The sequence below is a fragment of the Homarus americanus genome, unplaced genomic scaffold (genome assembly GCF_018991925.1).
Source record: "Homarus americanus isolate GMGI-L3 unplaced genomic scaffold, GMGI_Hamer_2.0 scaffold31818, whole genome shotgun sequence".
Lineage (NCBI taxonomy): Eukaryota > Metazoa > Arthropoda > Malacostraca > Decapoda > Nephropidae > Homarus > Homarus americanus.
Window position 1 is genome coordinate 1,676 of NW_024739981.1, and position 20,267 is coordinate 21,942.

At 43.1% G+C, this 20,267-nt stretch overlaps 1 long non-coding RNA gene across 5 annotated transcripts; it reads right to left on the reverse strand.

Moving 5' to 3' along the window:
* Positions 1 to 5,270: 5,270 nt before the first annotated feature.
* On the reverse strand, positions 5,271 to 7,248 carry LOC121875031. Of its 5 annotated transcripts, none has more exons than XR_006090540.1 (4): positions 7,151 to 7,248; positions 6,736 to 6,766; positions 6,587 to 6,648; positions 5,271 to 5,307 (listed from the first exon to the last, which is right to left on the reverse strand). It is a non-coding gene; the product is annotated as an uncharacterized LOC121875031 (long non-coding RNA). The 5 variants fall into 5 exon arrangements; XR_006090536.1 differs by lacking the exon at positions 5,271 to 5,307 and adding an exon at positions 6,365 to 6,528 and having other exon boundaries at positions 6,618 to 6,648; XR_006090537.1 differs by lacking the exon at positions 5,271 to 5,307 and adding an exon at positions 6,365 to 6,497.
* Between the last annotated feature and the right edge of the window lie 13,019 nt (positions 7,249 to 20,267).

Below are 20,267 nucleotides of genomic sequence, written 5' to 3' on the forward strand. Positions count from 1 at the left end.
CCATCACACACAACACTTGTCTCACACTCTTGTTACCATCACACACAACACTTGTCTCACACTCTTGTTGCCATCACACACACAACACTTGTCTCACACTCTTTGTTACCATCACACACAACACTTGTCTCCACACTCTTGTTACCATCACACACAACACTTGTCTCCTCTTGTTACCATCACACACAACACTTGTCTCACTCTTGTTACCATCACACAACACTTGTCACACTCTTGTTACCATCACACACCAACACTTGTCTCACCTCTTGTTACCATCACACACAACACTTGTCTCCACACTCTTGTTACCATCACACACAACACTTGTCTCACACTCTTATTTACCATCACACACAACACTTGTCTCACACTCTTGTTACCATCACACACAACCTTGTCTCTGCTCTTGTTACCATCACACACAACACTTGTCTCACCTCTTGTTACCATCACACACAACACTTGTCTCACCTCTTGTTACCATCACTCTCCCCACCATCACACAACACTTGTCTCACACTCTTGTTACCATCACACACAACACTTGTCTCCACTCTTGTTACCATCCATCACACACAACACTTGTCTCACACTCTTGTTACCATCACACACACAACCTTGTCTCACACTCTTGTTACCATCACACACAACACATCCTGCCTCTTGTTACCATCACACACAACACTTGTCTCACCTCTTTTCCATCCACACCGACTTGTCTCACCTCTTGTTACCATCACACACAACACTTGTCTCACACTCTTGTTACCCATCACACAACAACCTTGTCTCCCTCTTGTTACCATCACACACAACACTTGTCTCCTCTTGTTACCATCACACACAACACTTGTCTCACACTCTTGTTACCATCACACACAACACTTGTCTCACACTCTTGTTACCATCACACACAACACTTGTCTCACACTCTTGTTACCATCACACACAACACTTGTCTCACATCTTGTTACCATCACACACAACACTTGTCTCACACTCTTGTTACCATCACACAAACACTTGTCTCACACTCTTGTTACCATCACACACAACACTTGTCTCACACTCTTGTTACCATCACACACTCTTGTTGCCATCACACACAACCTTGTCTCACACTCTTGTTACCATCACCATACTTGTCTCACACTCTTGTTACCATCACACACAACACTTCTCACACTCTTGTTACCATCACACAACACTTGTCTCCTCTTGTTACCATCACACACAACACTTGTCTTCACACTCTTGTTACCATCACACAACCGCCCATCTCACACTCTTGTTACCATCACACACAAACTTGTCTCCACCTCTTGTTACCATCACACAACCTTGTCTCACACTCTTGTTGCCATCACCACAACACTTGTCTCACACTCTTGTTACCATCACACACAACACTTGTCTCACACTCTTGTTACCATCACACCACAACACTTGTCTCACACTCTTGTTACCATCACACACAACACTTGTCTCCACCTCTTGTTACCATCACACACACAACACTTGTCTCACACTCTTGTTACCATCACACACCAACACTTGTCTCACACTCTTGTTACCATCACACAACACTTGTCTCACACTCTTGTTACCATCACACAAACACTTGTCTCCACTCTTGCCATCCACACACAACACTTGTCTCACACTCTTGTTGCATCACACACAACACTTGTCTCACACTCTTGTTGCCATCACACACAACCACTTGTCTCCACACTCTTGTTACCATCACACACAACACTTGTCTCACTCTTGTTACCATCACACACAACACTTGTCTATACCATCACCTCCACACTCTTGTTACCATCACACACACAACACTTGTCTCACACTCTTGTTACCATCACACACAACACTTGTCTCACACTCTTGTTACCATCACACAACACTTGTCTCCACTCTTGTTACCATCACACACAACACTTGTCTCCCACCACACCTCCACTCTTGTTACCATCACACACAACACTTGTCTCACACTCTTGTACCATCACACACCCCACCCCAACCACACAACCTTGTCTCACCTCTTGTTACCATCACACACACAACACTTGTCTCACTCTTGTTACCATCACACACAACAACACTTGTCTCACCTCTTGTTACCATCACACACAACACTGTCTCCACTCTTTTACCATCACACAACCTTGTCTCACCTCTTGTACCATCCACCAACACTTGTCTCACACTCTTGTTGCCATCACACACAACCTTGTCTCACTCTTGTTACATCCACACACAACCACTTGTCTCACACTCTTGTTACCATCACACACAACACTTGTCTCACACTCTTGTTACCATCACACCTACACTTCCACACTCTGTTACCATCACACCACTTGTCTCACACTCTTGACCACCACCCTTACCATCACACACAACACTTGTCTCACACACTCTTATTTACCCATCACACAACTTGTCTCACACTCTTGTTACCATCACACACAACACTTGTCTCACACTCTTGTTGCATACACACAACACACTCTTGTTACCATCACACACAACTTACTTGTCTCACACTCTTGTTGCATCACACATAACCTTGTCTCACACTCTTGTTACCATCACACACAACACTTGTCTCACACTCTTGTTGCCTCCACACACACAACACTTGTCTCACACTCTTGTTGCCATCACACACAACCTTGTCTCACACTCTTGTTGCCATCACACAACCTTTGTCTCCTCTTGTTTTGCCATCACACTGGCTTGGCAATCTCACACTCCTTGTTGCCATCACACTGTGCTTGTCTCCACTCTTGTTACCCTTCTTTTGCTTGTCTCACACTCTTGTTACTGCATCACCTTGTCTCCTCTTGTTGCCATCACAACCTTGTCTCCTCTTGTTACCATCACACAACCTTGTCTCACACTCTTGTTACCATCACAACACTTGTCTCCCCCTTTCATTACCATCACACACTTGTCTCACACTCTTATTTACCATCACACAACACTTGTCTCACACTCTTATTGCCATCACACCTTGTCTCCTCATTACCCATCACACACACTTGTCTCCCTCTTGTTACCATCACACAACCTTTGTCTCTCACACTCTTGTCACACACACTTGTCTCACACTCTTGTTGCCATCACACTTGTCTCTTGTTGCCATCACACCAACTGCTTGTCTCACACTCTTGTTGCCATCACCACACAACACTTCCTCACACTCTTGTTGCCATCACACAACACTTGTCTCCACACTCTTGTTACCATACAACACTTGTCTCACACTCTTGTTACCATCACAACACTTGTCTCCACACTCTTGTTGTCACAACCTTGTCTCACACTCTTGTTGCCATCTTTAACCTTGTCTCACCTCTTGTTACCTCACACCCCTTCTCACACTCTTGTTACCATCACACACCTTGTCTCACACTCTTGTTACCATCACACACAACACCCCATCCCATCTTGTTGCCATCACACACAACACTTGTCTCCTCTTGTTACTGCATCTGTGTCCTCTCTTGTTGCCATCACAACACTTGTCTCACACTCTTGTTGCCGTCACAACCTTGTCTCTGCCTTGTTGCCATCTTTTACCAACCTTGTCTCACCTCTTGTCACACACAACCTTGTCTCACACTCTTGTTACCCATCCACAACCTTGTCTCACACTCTTGTTACATCACACAACCTTGTCTCCCTCTTGTTACCATCTTTTACACAACACTCTTGTTACCATCACAACCTTGTCTCACTCTTGTTACCATCACACACACTTGTCTCACACTCTTGTTACCATCACACTTGTCTCACACTCTTGTTACCATCACACAACCTTGTCTCCCCTCTTATTACCATCCCCACACAACCTTGTCTCACACTCTTGTTACCATCACACAACCTTGTCTCACACACTCTTGTTACACATCCACACACAACACTTGTCTCACACTCTTGTTACCCATCACACACATGTCTGTTGCTGTCTGTGTCTCACACTCATGCCGTCACTGACAGCAATGTCACTCTTGTTGCCATCACACACAACACATCTCTGCCTCTTGTTGCCATTCTTTGTCTCACACTCTTGTTGCCATCACAACACTTGTCTCCCACACTCTTGCTTACTTGTCTCCCTCTTGTTACCATCACACACAACACTTGTCTCCCTCTTGTTACCATCACACACTTCTTGTCTCCCTCTTGTTACCATCTTGTGTCTCTCTTGTTACCATCACACACAACACTTGTCTCACACTCTTGTTACCATCACACACACTTGTCTCACACTCTTATTACCATCCCACACACTTGTCTCACACTCTTTACCATCACACACTTGTCTCTTGTTACCATCACAACCTTGTCTCACACTCTTGTTGCCATCACACACAACACTTGTCTGCCTCTTGTGCCATCACACTGCTTGTCTCACACTCTTGTTGCCATCACACTGACGCCCAGTCTCCACATGCGTTGCCATCACACACAACCTTGTCCTCACACTCTTGTTGCCATCACACACAACACTTGTCTCCACACTCTTGTTGCCATCACACACAACACACCTCTCCCTCTTTGTTACCGTCACACACACACAACGTCTCCACTCTTGTTGCCATCACACTGCTTCAACCTCACACTCTTTGTTGCCATCACACACAACACTTGTCTCACACTCTTGTTACCATCACACACACCTTGCTTGTCTCACACTCTTGTTACCATCCCCCGCTTACTTATCTCACACTCATTTACCATCACACTAACACTTGTCTCACACTCTTGTTCCATCACCCACACAACTTGCTTGTCTCTACACTCTTGTTACCATCTAGCTTGCTTGTCTCACACTCTTGTTACCATCTAACACTTGTCTCACATATTGCCATCACACACAACACTTATATATTTGTTACCATCACACTGACTTTGTGTCTCACACTCTTGTTACCATCACACACAACATGTCTCACACTCTTGTATCACACTGCTTGCTTGTCTCCACACTCTTGTTACCATCACACTTGTCTTTATATATACCATCATTTGTCTCACACTCTTGTTACCATCACACACAACTTACTTGTCTCACACTCTTTGTTACCATCACACTTTGTCTCACACTCTTACCATCACACAACACTTGTCTCACACTCTTGTTACCATCCCCTTGTCTCACACTCTTATTACCATCACACACTTACTTGTCTCACACTCTTGCATCACACACCTTGTCTCACACTCTTTACCATCACTCTCCTGCCATGATAAACCCCCATAACTTGTCTCACTACCATGATAAACCTCCATAACTTTCTCACTACCATGATAAACCTCCATAACTTGTCTCACTACCATGATAAACCTCCATAACTTGTCTCACTAGCATGATAAACCTCCATAACTTGTCTCACTACCATGATAAACCTCCTAGCTTGTCTCACTACCGATAAACCCAAAACTTGTCTCACTACCGCAATAAACCTCCATAACTTGTCTCACTACCCTGATAAACCCCATAACTTGTCTCACTAGCATGATAAACCTCCATAACTTGTCTCCACTACCATGATAACCCATAACTTGTCCACTAGCATGATAAACCTCCTAACTTGTCTCACTACCATGATAAAACCCCATAACTGCCACTACCATGATAAACCTCCATAACGTCTACTACCATGATAAACCCCATAACTTGTCTCACTACCACGATAAACCTCCATAACGTCTCACTACCACGATAAACCCCATAACTTGTCTACTACCGATAAACCTCCAAACTTGTCTCACTACCATGATAAACCCCTAACTTGTCTCACTAGCAGATAAACCTCCAAAACTTGTCTCACTACCATGATAAACCTCCGCATTGTCTCACTAGCATGATAAACCTCCAAAACTTGTCTCACTACCATGATAAACCCCCCATAACTTGTCTCACTAGCATGATAAAACCTCAAACTTGTCTCCACTACTGATAAACCTCCACTAACGTCTCACTAGCATGATAAACCTCCAAAACGTCTCACTACCACGATAAACCCCATAACGTCTCACTAGCATGATAAACCTCCACTAACGTCTCACTACCATGATAAACCCCCATAACTTGTCTCACTAGCATGATAAACCTCCATAACTTGTCTCACTACCATGATAAACCCACTACTTGTCTCACTACCATGATAAGCCCAACTTGTCTCACTAGCATGATAAACCTCAAAACTTGTCTCACTACCATGATAAACCTCCACAGCTTGTCTCACTAGCATGATAAACCTCAAAACTTGTCTCACTACCATGATAAACCCCCATAACGTCTCACTAGCATGATAAACCTCCAACTTGTCTCACTACCATGATAAACCCCCATAACTTGTCTCACTAGCATGATAAACCTCCAAAACTTGTCTCACTACCATGATAAACCTCCATAGCTTGTCTCACTACCATGATAAACCTCCATAACTTGTCTCACTACCATGATAAACCTCCATAACTTGTCTCACTAGCATGATAAACCTCAAACTTGTCTCACTACCATGATAAACCTCCACTTGTCTCACTACCCATGATAAACCTCCATAACTTGTCTCACTAACATGATAAACCTCCAAAACTTGTCTCACTACCATGATAAACCTCCATAACTTGTCTCACTACCCGATAAACCTCCATAACTTGCTACTACCCATGATACTCCATAACTTGTCTACTGCAACGATAAACCTCCATAACTTGTCTCACTACCATGATAAACCTCCATAACTTGTCTCACTACCGCGATAAACCGCCATAACTTGTCTCACTACCACGATAAACTGCCATAACGTCTACTACCGCGATAAACCGCCATAACTTGTCTCACTACGCTGATAAACCTCCATAACGTCTCACTACCATGATAAACCTCCATAACGTCCCACTACCACAATAAACCTCCATAACGCCTCACTACCATGATAAACCTCCATAACTTGTCTCCTACCATGATAAACCTCCATAGCTTGTCTCACTACCATGATAAACCTCCATAACTTGTCTCACTACCGATAAACCTCCATAACTTGTCTCACTACCACAATAAACCTCCATAACGTCTCACTACCATAATAAACCTCCTTGCCTCACTAGCATGATAAACCTCCATAACTTGTCTCACTACCATGATAAACCTCCATAGCTTGTCTCACTACCATGATAAACCTCCATAACTTGTCTCACTACCATGATAAACCTCCATAACTTGTCTCACTACCATGATAAACCGCCATAACGTCTCACTACCATGATAAACCGCCATAACTTGTCCTCACTACCATGATAAACCGCCATAACTTGTCACTACCACGATAAACCTCCATAACGTCTCACTACCGATAAACCTCCATAACATTCCCACTACCAATAAACCTCCATAACTTGCCTCACTAGCATGATAAACCTCCATAACGTCTCACTACCCTGATAAACCTCATAGCGTCTCACTACCATGATAAACCTCCATAACGTACCACTACCACGATAAACCTCCATAACTATTCTCACTACCATGATAAACCTCCATAACTTGTCTCACTACCATGATAAACCTCCATAGCTTTTCTCACTACCATGATAAACCTCCATAACTTGTCTCACTACCATGATAAACCTCCATAACGTCACTACCATGATAAACCACCATAACTTGTCTCACTACCATGATAAACCTCCTTAACTTGTCTCACTACCATGATGGATAAGTTTTTGTGATGTGTTGTAGTATGAAACATGAAAGTAGTTTTATATCTTGTTTTAACTTTGATAAATGATTCGTGTCTGGAAGTATGAACAAATGTGCAATATATTTATGCAGGAACCTGTGTGTGTGTGTGTGTGTGTGTGTGTGTGTGTGTGTGTGTGTGTGTGTGTGTGTGTGTGTGTGTGTGTGTGTGTGTGTGTGTGTGTGTGTGTGTGTGTGTGTGTGTGTGTGTGTGTGTGTGTGTGTGTGTGTGTGTGTGTGTGTGTGTGTGTGTGTGTGTGTGTGTGTGTGTGTGTGTGTGTGTGTGTGTGTGTGTGTGTGTGTGTGTGTGTGTGTGTGTGTGTGTGTGTGTGTGTGTGTGTGTGTGTGTGTGTGTGTGTGTGTTGTTGTGTGTGTGTGTGTGTGTGTGTGTGTGTGTGTGTGTGTGTGTGTGTGTGTGTGTGTGTGTGTGTGTGTTGTGTGTGTGTGTGTGTTGATGATGATGATGATGATGATGATGATGATGATGATGATGATGATGTATATGATGATGATGTGTGTGTGATGATGATGTGTGATGATGATGTATTGTGTGATGATGATGATGATGATGTGTTGATGATGATGATGTGTAGTGATGATGATGTGATGATGTGATGATGATGATGATGTGATGATGTGATGTGATGATGATGATGTGATGATGATGATGATGATGATGATGATTATTGATGATGATGATGATGATGATAGTATTGATGATGATGATGTGATGATGATGATGATGATGATGATGATGATGATGTTGATGATGATGTTGATGATGATGATGATGTGATGATGATGATGATGATGATGATGATGATGATGATGTATGATGATGATGATGATGATGATGATGATGATGATGATGATGATGTGATGATGATGATGATGATGTTATGATGATGTGATGATGATGATGATGATGATGATGTGATGATGTGTCAGTGTGTGATGATGATGATGATGATGATGTGTGTGTGTGTGTGTGTGTGTGTGTGTGTATTGATGTGTGTGTGTCCAACAGACCTAAAACATGTGCCATTGTGGTATTTGTTGTCTTTCACTCAAACTGCAATGTTATTGACATCACCCATAAGATAGTGACAAATTAATTTATATTCTCACATTTCAGTATTGTTGTTGTTATTATTATTATTATTATTATTATTATTATTATTATTATTATTATTATTTATTATTTATTATTTATTATTATTATTATTATTGTTATTATTATTTGTTTGTCTGGCAGAGGGTGGGTGGGTGGGTGGGTGATTTTTCACCTAAAACCTAAACTACCAGTACTATTACATTACCTAATCCAATCTAACTCTGATTTTTTTTTTTTTTTTATCCTCTTACGCCACTGATAGCATTGCGCTTGAGAGGCGATCGGTCCCGACTCTTTTCCTTTATATTCTTCACCAAAAATGGTCGTAACGCCTCTACAGGCGTCGGTCACGTCTCTGTCACGCACTGTTGGAAATACTGGGCATGCACGGCTCCTGAATGTACCTGAACCCGCTCCAGTGTTGGTCAAGTCTTCTCTTGAAAAGGCTCACACTCGGTGCCGTCCACAACACTTTCTGGTAGATTGTTCCAAGAGTTTACAACCCTCACTCGAAAAAGTTTGCGCGACTCTTTTCCTTTATATTCTTCACCAAAAGGTCTTTCCTTCAACACCCGGCGTCGGTCACGTCTCTGTCCGCACTGTTGGCAAATACTGGGCATGCACCGGCTCCTGAATGTACCTGAACCACTCCAGTGTTGGTCAAGTCTTCTCTTGAAAACTGACACTCGGTGCGTCCACAACACTTTCTGATAAACTGATCTAACCTGAGCATAGAAGTGGTTGCCAAAGGCCTGATGGGGCTATGAGGGACAGTGGAGACAAGACACTGTCTACTAAGCCTTCAAGACATAAGGAGGCAGTGTACCTAACCTCCCTCGCCTCCCCATTTACTGCTGGGTGACTGGGAGTGCTTGACCTGGGATCAAACCATATACCCTTAGGACATGAGATAAGTGCTGTATCCACTCAATCCTTAACCTCAACTATTGTGGGGTTTTATTAAGGAAGAGGGGGTTAACTACCTTCCTCATTAGTCAAAAGTGTAGTTTAGTTTGCCAGTACAGTAGTGTGAACCATAACCTGGAAAGTTACCACATGAAGCTCCATTAAAGAAAATGGTTTAAAATTTTTGTACTGTATCTGGATATGGTCGAAGGCAGTGTGCCATTATTTTTTTATTAGACATTCCTGTGGGACGTCGACAAAATTAAAGTTAACATGATACAGTGTAAACAATATGATGGTTGTGCGCTATTTGCTGAGAACTACAGGAAGAATGGTGACAGATTTAACATGAGTACTGTATGTGGAAAAATGACTTGGATGTTGTTTGGTTAATTGAGATGATTTACAGGTGTTGTAGGTGGAAGGACACAAAGAGACAGATGTGTGCTTCTTGGAATCAGATGTGGCATTAGTAGTTGTACAGGCATTCACAACATGTGCCAATGATTGTACACACTAATTTCTTATCATATGTGAAAGATGAAATGAATCTTTCAGTTATTAATGTAATATTGAATTGGAAGGTTGCTTTGAGATTATTGTTGTGACACTGATATTTGGTATCATGGTAAACAGGAGGGTTTAGTATGTCGGAACATTTATATCACCATAGAATGTTTTGGAGGGAGCTATTCACAAGCCATCTTATGTAGATTAAAGACACGATCTAAACTTTGTCTTGTGTACGTGGTGCTGTAGTGAGGGGATGGAAGATGTGTCTCAACAGTGTCATGACAATGAGGTCCCAGATAGGAAAAAATATCTCAAAATCAAATGACCAAGTTATTGCATGAAACCTCAGAGAAGTGATTAAAATTTGATAAGTTGATTTGCTGTGGATACTATGTTGTCCTGTGAGTGTACTATAGTGTACTGGGATGTCTTAACTCCTATAGTGTACTGGGATGTCTTAACTACTATAGTGTACTGGGATGTCTTAACTACTATAGTGTACTGGGATGTCTTAACTCCTATAGTGTACTGGGATGTCTTAACTACTATAGTGTACTGGGATGTCTTAACTACTATAGTGTACTGGGATGTCTTAACTACTATAGTGTACTGGGATGTCTTAACTACTATAGTGTACTGGGATGTCTGACAACCATCCCACTCAGTGGACGAGGGATGAGTCAAGGTGGTTGTTGTGACAGCTAGCACACATGACAGCTTTGGTTTGTGCAGTCACTGGCCAACAAGACATCCATAGTGACGGTGTTTTATTCAGCCACAGTTACTTGGTTTTATAATGTACAATACTGTATTGGATAAACCATTGTAGTGGGTAGAATTGTTCGATTTTTGCCCAAAGGGTAAAATAATCTTATACAATGGCTGGACACAGTACTGTAGTATACTGTATGTGTGTTGATGCTGTCTGACAGGTTAGGTGGACCAAAGTGTTATAATAATGTACTGTATTTGAAGGTGTTGTTATGCTCATCTGATTACATTGTTTGACACATTTATTTTTATTTAAGTATGACAGTACAATATGGAATATGTTTACAAGGATGATCAATAAATGTATCTTCAAACTTTATTCTTTTTATTTATTTTTTAACCTTAGTAATGTTCAGTAGGAAAATACAAAGACCAGTGCAGGGACCATACCCAAGAATTGAAAGAGATTAGGTGAAGAAAGCGAATTACAAAATGAAAGATGGAAAAGTCACTGGAAACTCTGGGATAGTTGTAGAAATGCTGAAGCATCAGGCGATGTCAATGGTAACAAAATTGACTAATGCAATAATGATGAAATGTACTGCATCAGGTGGGAATTACAGGGGCCTGAAGCTGTTAGAGCATGTAATAAAAGTCACAGAAAAAGTGATTGAGAAATTGATAAGGGAGAGAGTAAACATAGATGAAATATAGTTGAGTTTATGCTAGGTAGGGGGACTACAGAGGCAATATTTATGGCCAAGCTGCTACAAAAGAAAATAGTACTTCGTATTTGTAGAGTTAACGAAGGCACCTAACGGGATACGACATGAAGTAGTAAAGTGGGCAACGAAGTAGCTATAATTCGAGGAGTACCTTGTTTGAGTGGTTATGGCATTATAAGATGGCTTAAAATTCTTTGAGAGGAAAGGTGAATGTAAGGGTCCATCAAGGGTGTGTTTAGAGTTCTCTTTTGTTTATCATGGTTTTGGAGGCTATATCATGGAGCTTTAGGACTGGTCTGCCCTGGGAGTGATTGTATGCTGATGACTTAGTGCTGGTAGCATATAGTATTGAAGAGGCAGTGGAGAAATGGAAGAATGGAATCGTCAAAAGGGCCTGAAAGTGAATCTGGTAAAAACAAAAGTATTGATTAGTGGTATGGGTAAGGGACCCATGGTGGAAAGTGGAAAATGGCAGGTGTTGGCAGCAATTCTATAATGTGTAACATGTGTGGAAGGTTGGTACACAAGAGGTGCAATGGAGTAGATGGTAGACTGCAGGATGTTGACTTTATGTGTTGTGAATGTGCAGTTAACCATGTGCCCACAGTATGTCCCTGGACTGTGTCAATGAGTTCTGTTACCTGGGTGACATGATCACTGAAGCCAGCTCAGTTGTAAGAGTCAGAAGTGGCTGCAGGTATTTTAGAGAGCTGCTGCCTTTATTGACAAGTGGACATTTCATCCGAGTGAAAGGAAGAATATGCAGGTACAGTATACTGTATATGGCTGGTGTGAGAAGTGTGATGTTGTATGGCAGTGAAACATGGACAGTTAAAGAGGATCACATGAGTAGACTTGAGTGAGCTGAAATGACAATGGTGAGATGGATGTGTAATGTGACACTGGATTTTCATACAATTTTACTCATAAAAACACTTTATTATAGACAAGACAATCAAGAACATTGGAGGGATCCTACACAGGCCGCTGGCCTTCCTTCAACATGGTCACCTCTAGTTTGCATGGCCATTAGGTATTCAGAACTTTCTGATGATTTTTTTTACACATAAATGACAGATAACGTGTAAAGTAACCCTCTCTGTTTTTTAATATGTTCCATGAGGAATGTATCATTCAGAAACTAGCACAAAATATTCAGGTAATTTTCATTTTGTGATCCTCAAAGAACATAAGCTCCTCAAAACAGTAGGCTACACTCAGCCAGAAACCTGGTGACACTCTCAATCCATGTCAGTACATTCTGCCAGAAAGTAGCCAATATATCTCTTGCACAGTTTATGACCTATCTGTCCAACCACTTTGGCCTGTTTTGTAAATTCAGTCTCTGAACTACAATGAAATCTGGATTTTTCATGAATACAGTAGGGTGGGGATATATAGCGAGATAGGGTCCAACGATGTTTGCTGTATACTAAATAATGATATATAATTATACAAGTAATCAATGGGGAAAATAGGGTTAGGTTCTGGAGGCCCAAAAAAGTGACTAAACTTGACTTAACGAGTTCATGTTCTTATTAACTAAAGCACCAATGAACACTAGACTCAGGAACAACAGGCTCAGGAACACTAGACTCGGGAACAACGGGCTGTTTCAATATCAATATCAAGGAACACCGGACTCAGCAGGTGACGCCACACTGCCACCCTCACTTGACAGTCCCACACCTCCATAAACGAACACCAAAAATATTAGTTACAGTATTAAATCTTTTCCATTAAGCTTTCCATTTTCTTCACTTCACACGTCACTAGCAACCCATTTACACTCACCTTAGAAGTCGTAATCTGCAGCAGAGTCGGCTGCTTTCTCGTCACTCACTCGGAAAGACTGAGCGGGCGAGCGTGAATGCGTGAGTGAGCAGCCACGGTGGCGCCTCTGGTGAATAAACAACGCATTTGTTTGCCATGGCGGTACATTTGAAATATTTCAAAACCTATTTCCCTCGCAAAATCAAAAAATTTAATGCTAAATATATAGAAAAATTTTGTTAATTTTGGGAGCCGTGACATAAAAAAATTGTTATATAAAGTCGCTATACTGTATATCCCAACCTTACTGTACCCATAGATAATTAATGGTAAAAGGTTAAACTGAAATTAAAATGACAGAAAAAGAAAACAAAACCGGAAAGAAAAACGACCAAAAAGGAAACGACCATAATTAACTTATAAAAGATATAGGAGGCCAGCCTCCTCCAAAAACATTAGTCCCCTTGGGCAGCAAGACTTCATTCCCCAGCATCACAGAGAGAGTGTAAGAACTACCTCCCCCACGGTACCGGGAGAGGTGCCGATGCCATTGGTCCCCAGACTGAGAGACTTGACAAACAAGTGTTTCACAGTCAAGGGGACCAGACTGTCGTCACAGTAATGAGCCGCGCCTCCATACGTATTGCATAAGGTACCCATGTGTCAACCAGGATATAGCTAATACAGAGATGAATGAAGGCGGTCTGCAACTGGCGAGGCATCGTCGGGCACCGCCAAGGATGCACTACATCAGTTATTGCCTACATTTTGTTGACAACCACCCCCGGCCCACTGGTCCTGCCCCCAAGTGGTGGACAGTCCTCCAGAGTAGAGGATGGGCATCACAGTGGGGGAGAGGCCTACTCTGGGACTGGCCAGCAGCCGACACCACGCGCCTCACCTCCGCATCAACCACCTTACTGCCATCAACGCCGACGTGAGCAGGAACCCAGCAGAACTGTACCACCCGCCAATGCTGCTTCAGTAGAAAGAGCCACTAAATTTTTGATGACTAGGGGTGAGATGAGTTAAAAGAACTCAAGTGCATGTAGGGCATTACGTGAGTCAATAAAATTAGTAAAATACTTAAAGCTATCAATAGACCTAATTATGCACTGCAGGACAGCCAAATTTCTACATAGTTCACCTACAAAAATTAAGGCAGTGATGGGCAATGCACCGGAGAAAATAAAAGACCTCGACACCGCAGAATATCCTACCAGGGTACCAGTCTTTGACCTGTCCGTGAAGACTGAAACAGAGTTACCGCGCTCAGCAGCATGCTCCAAAAAGAGTGATCAAATGTGGCCAGGGAGATAAGTACCCCTGGTACCCGAAAAATCACGGCATAATTCCACCCTCGGCAGTTTCAAGGGGAACTTATTGTTATGCTGAGGCATATAAAATATATTATATACAAGACAATCTGGTGCTGGAGATGCTGTGTGGTGAGGAGCTTGCTCAGAAGACACATTCCGTGAATAGCGTGCTGAAGGAGGTAGATGTGCAGGAGTTTCGTTAGAGGAGATGTTGCATGTTGCTGGCCTCCAGATTGAATGAGAGCTGGACAGCGAGGAGCTTGCTTGGAGGAGGTGTTGCGTGTTCAGGAACGTAGGGTAGAATGAATCTCAATGGAGAGACTGAGAGCTTATATACACAGCAGCCGGAAGTAAACCCGTGGGAACTCGTCGGTTTCTTGACTCCGTTGCTAGGGTAGACGTAGCAGATGGTGACCCCCTCCCCCTCGTGAGCAGCTCGCTGGTTGCTAGGATACTGTTGCATTGGAATGCGGCGACGCAGTTGTAGGGGAGAGATCCACTACAGGGGCAGGCACTGCCCTCAGTACCCTCCGTTCTACCGTCACCTCAGGTCAGTGTCCTATCGGGCTATATCCCGCCCTGTAAAAAAGGCTTATATAGCAGTTATTACAATTTAAAGCTTTGCCTGATGTATAAGTGAAATAGTAATGTGTTAGGGTGTGTGATAACCGCCCGTCAGGCAATATTTCTCAGTATCCTCCGTTCTACCGTCACCTCAGGTCCCATGCTGCCGGAGTGCCTTGCTGGGCGGCGGCCCTGTGAGCGTCCCACCAGGTAGTGACTACCCCCAGCTATGCCAATCCACTGTGAACCTGTGGATTCCCAGCACACCACTCCAAATGAGTATGAACAAATAAGGAGACCGTGAGAAACTCCGCCGTCGTCACTAAGAGCTACCTATAATACCAGGCGTAGAAATAGTCCTGGTATGTCTCTTGGTGTAGCCCTCGTCTCTACCCACCGAGGGCGGTGTGCGAACGAGGTGCCTGTTATGTATACCTAGAAATTACAAGGAGTCCCATACTTGCAGGTGTGGAGTGTAACAGGTGTGTTGAGATGGTGCTACAGGGAGGTGAGATGGTGCTACTATGTATGATAACCGACGGTGCTATATTCCATACAGGTGGACCAGTCTGATATTTTAAGGGGTAGTGTAAGAAGGAATGACCGAGGTAAGGAGGTAATGGATTGTTATGCAATAAGTATGTGGATGACACGCAATTAATGTAAGACGTCTGGTGCCGAGCAGGGTAACCAATATCTTCGTTGTTCTTCTGAGGGAGGCCAATTCACTTGTATGTTTTTTACCAGTATGTTTTATAAGGAATAAATTAATTAAGACATGTCATGGTTTCACCCTTGTTTCCCCTTATCGATCTGGTCAATGAAAAACCTAACTCAATGCCTAGTCAACTCTGCCCACTACCTAACGAGCTACATACTGCCCAGAGGGAGTCTGGTGGCAGCAACCCTTAAAATTAAGACCAGTGTTAAGTTTCCCCCCTTAGAATTAGTGACCCCAGATCTGGCAGTATACCAACACTTGTCTTCTTGCCTCTTCCTTCCACTCTTTATAAAACAAAAGATACGTTGCTCAGCCAGCTCCACAAGAACCTGGCTAGAGGTCGTCACCCCTTCCTTGGAACAATGGCTACTGCAAAAATAAAAATATTTTTAACTAAATGAAAAAGGCTTGAGAGCTAGAACCTAATCACGCAAGATGTAAGTTCAAATATAATTATTATAACCTCAGCATATCTGGTTGAGCCCGGACACTGTTAATCTCTTACTTTCCTTAATTTTCCTCCCTATTTTACCTTAATCCTAAACCAGTCCCCTCCCTTCCCCCTATTTTCACCAAAGTACTTCCAATCCTAATCCCTGTCCTCCCACCCAGCATTACAAGAAATAGCCCTCTACCTTATTTACAGACGTCAAGTCAAGTCAAGGAGTCAGTCGATCACTTCTGCTTATACTGTAAAGAATAAGCCCAGTAGAACAACTGAAGATAATTGTTGTGCAAGTATTGTGGAATTGTTGTGAACAATATAAAGTGAAAAGACTAAGGAATTGTACATTGGTAGTGTGCTGACTACAGTAGGCCCCTATATATTCGAAGTGAGAAGTCCAGCTGTGAAGACATTACACTGTTTACAGTGTTGTGAAGAATCAGTGCTTATTAAAGACTACAGTGCACAAGTGTGTTTCTGTGACCTGGTGGAAATCTACCTGCCTGTTGTTTGTCTGTACACTGATACCGATCGTCGGGAAATTACCGGAGACTGGCGGGACAGCCAATGGTAATTCGACAACACTTGTGAGGTATCCACTAAATCTGTGTACATACGACCCTGGCCGCTGGTGACCATTGGTGGAAGCTAGGTAAGCGGTGAAAGGAGAAGGGTACTAACATTATGATAGAAATATGCTCCGAAAATTTACCAAGAAAGTTCCTTACATTGGTGTAGGTAATAGTAGATAAACACTGATCTATGAAGGTATCTAGATGAAGGGGAATACTGCTGATGTTATGGATAATTAAGGAGAAGGAATGAGGTAGCACGAGGCTGGAGCTAAACTCGGGGGAGTCAGGAAAGTAATAGGTACAATTGGGGTTGGTGTAACCCAGTGAGTTTTGTAGAAAGGCATCATGGTCAACATGAGGGAGTATTGTGTCGACACCATGGGTGAAGGGGGTGTAACACATACGGTCCAGTACATCTAAGGGAACGACATCATCAGTGTAGGAATATTGGTGGTGATTAAGGAACAGCAAAAACTTAGGGTCACTGAGGTGTGAAAAAGGTTAAAGAAAGTTATAATAGGGGGGGGTGATAACAAATTCACAAGTGCTACAACAGAATTAAGATGACCGGTGCCAGTGAAAGTGGCTCCTAGTTTGGGTGGGAGGAGCGCCTGTCTGTTGGTTTTGTGCATGGACAGAGTAATGGTCACTCCCACAGAGTGTCATGGTCACGTTGACCGCTAATCTATTTAACTAATGATTCTTATTAAACTCCACGACCGCAAAACATGAGTGGGTTAGCGACCCCTGAGAAGACGCGTTTTTCCCCATAGACGCTACACTTGTGTTTCCCTCCTAGTTTGCCCCGCCTTTGTGAAGACAGTTATCAATGCGTTGTTATTCCACTTTCTCCTGGGAAGCTCAATCTTGAATTAGTCTGTGTATATCAACTCAAGTAATTCGCCAGACCTTTGTCAACTGAGGGTCATCTTTGAATGAGTAACAGTTAGAGTTGTTTGTAATTATTGTCATTGCCTGAGTAGAGATCACTGGCAACTCAGGGGTATATATACCCGCGCATCACGCAGGGCGAGCGTCCCCTGACGCCCGCCCCAACGTTTGTTCCAGGTATGTTTATGAGTAGCCATTCAGTTTGATTCAGTCAAATGAAGTGAATATCAGTGTTCATCAGTGTTCATGTTTTAACAGTTGAATTGTCATTAACCCAGTGTAAGAAGTAATATAACGTAAATACGTCTGTCGTTTCTAGACAGAGATTTGTTGTGTTTGTGTTGTCATGCTTCCGTCCCCTGACGCTCTCCAACATGTTTCTCCAGATCCAATTGTGACTCTTGGATCACTCGACAACTGCCCCGGATGTAGTAGATACCCAGCAGGGATCATATATGAAACGATGGCATCGATGCGGCTTGATTAATCTGCTCCACTGCCTCTTGGTGCCAGACCCCAGACTCGCCAGGTGTCTGGCTACTACCGACCATAACAACGGTCATGAATCTCAGTGTTCTACCCAGGGACGCACCCTGAAAGTATATGTCAACCGAGAGTGTCGTAAGATGTATGTTAGGGATAATTAGTTGGAAATAATTATCCCATGTTGGGTAGTGGACCCAGGTATCTGTTAGTTTCAGTATTAACGTATATGTTGAGAAAAGTCTTGTATCTGTACTGTAATGCCACGTACCACCAGTAGGTGTGAGAAGTACAGTAATCTACCAGGAGTGCCATGTACTATGTATTGTTAATAGGGCCAAGGAACTGGTCCTGCTATGTATGTAATGTAACACCAGTAAGGTTGTGTGCAGTAAGAGTGTAAGATCTGAGTAATTACTGTTGAGTAAAGAAATAAGAAAATAAGTAAAGAAAGTACTGAGTCTGCAATAAGCCCAGGAGTTGAACCTGGTAGTTATGCGAAAAATATATTTTTTTTCCCTTTGATTTCATATTAATAAATTTGTTCTTAGAATATTTTAGGTGTATCATTTCTCCCACAGTATCTTACCTTTATTTCCGTCCAAGTGACTTGATACCAGAATTACAATACCCATGTGCCTAGACCCTCGACCATGCTACCAAAAGAACTGAGTAAGAGTAAGAACTAAGATAAGAGAAGTAAGTAAGATAAGGGTGGTGTAGGTGTTGGAAAACACGCGCCCTTACAAGAGATCTCTCGTAACTGTCCACGTGAAGAAGAGAAGGGCGTCGGGACAACTCGAGGAGAGGTCATGGACAGGGTAATATGTGTGTGGTCACCGGTGCTGAGAATATCAAGATCCAGGGCAGCGACCACGGAAGCAATCATGGTTCCCCAGGAATTGATGGCAGTACCCACAGGGTGTGCTGACCATTTAGATCGCCAAGTACTGTATTGAAAGCGGGAAGGGAGTAGACCAACCAAAGACATAAGATCCTCTCTGTCAACCGGCGAGTTAGGTGGAAGGTCGAGGGAACACAAGGTATATGTGTACCACAGGTGGAGCTGAGCAGCAACTACCTGCAGGGGAGAGGTAATGTTAAAAAGGTTAAAAGAGACACCCCGAGAGGTATATATAACGATAGCTGCGCCCCCATGATGGCCCTGTGCTTGATAACGAGAGGAGGGGGGGTTGGTGCGAGCCAACCATGGCCTCCTACAGACAGGTAAAGACCCGTCGGAACCTGCACAGGAGCTGTGAAGACCTACCCTCTCTCTGCTGCCATTGTAGGCCAACTTTGCTGACCGGGCCGTCCGCCACTAACATCGTCGACAACATCTCACTGGCGTTTTCGGTTTATCGAGCATTAGTTTGCCCTCCCCACTGGTGGTGTGAGTGACCCACACTCCAGCTGGAGAGCAGCTATAGCGTGATATTCCCGACGTGGTTTGAGCTCTTTTCCTTCTACTACTATTTTTTCTTTTTTCGCTCTGGCCTTGGGACCTGCACCCTCAAAAGTGTATTCGTCCTGCGGTCCTCCCTGTAACTGTTCACCTCCCTCCCAGGAGATTGTGAACACGAAAGGGGGTTGGAGCAAGAACCCATCCCAGCCAAGTCTTTCCAGGAAAACCGTGATCGCTCGGGTCCACCTGGAAAGAGGGTAGCAATCCTTATCCTTACCCAATAGGCACAATTTGCTCACGTCTATAAGTGAGCAGTCACATACACTAGGAAGTAGGCTTCCCCAACGGGGC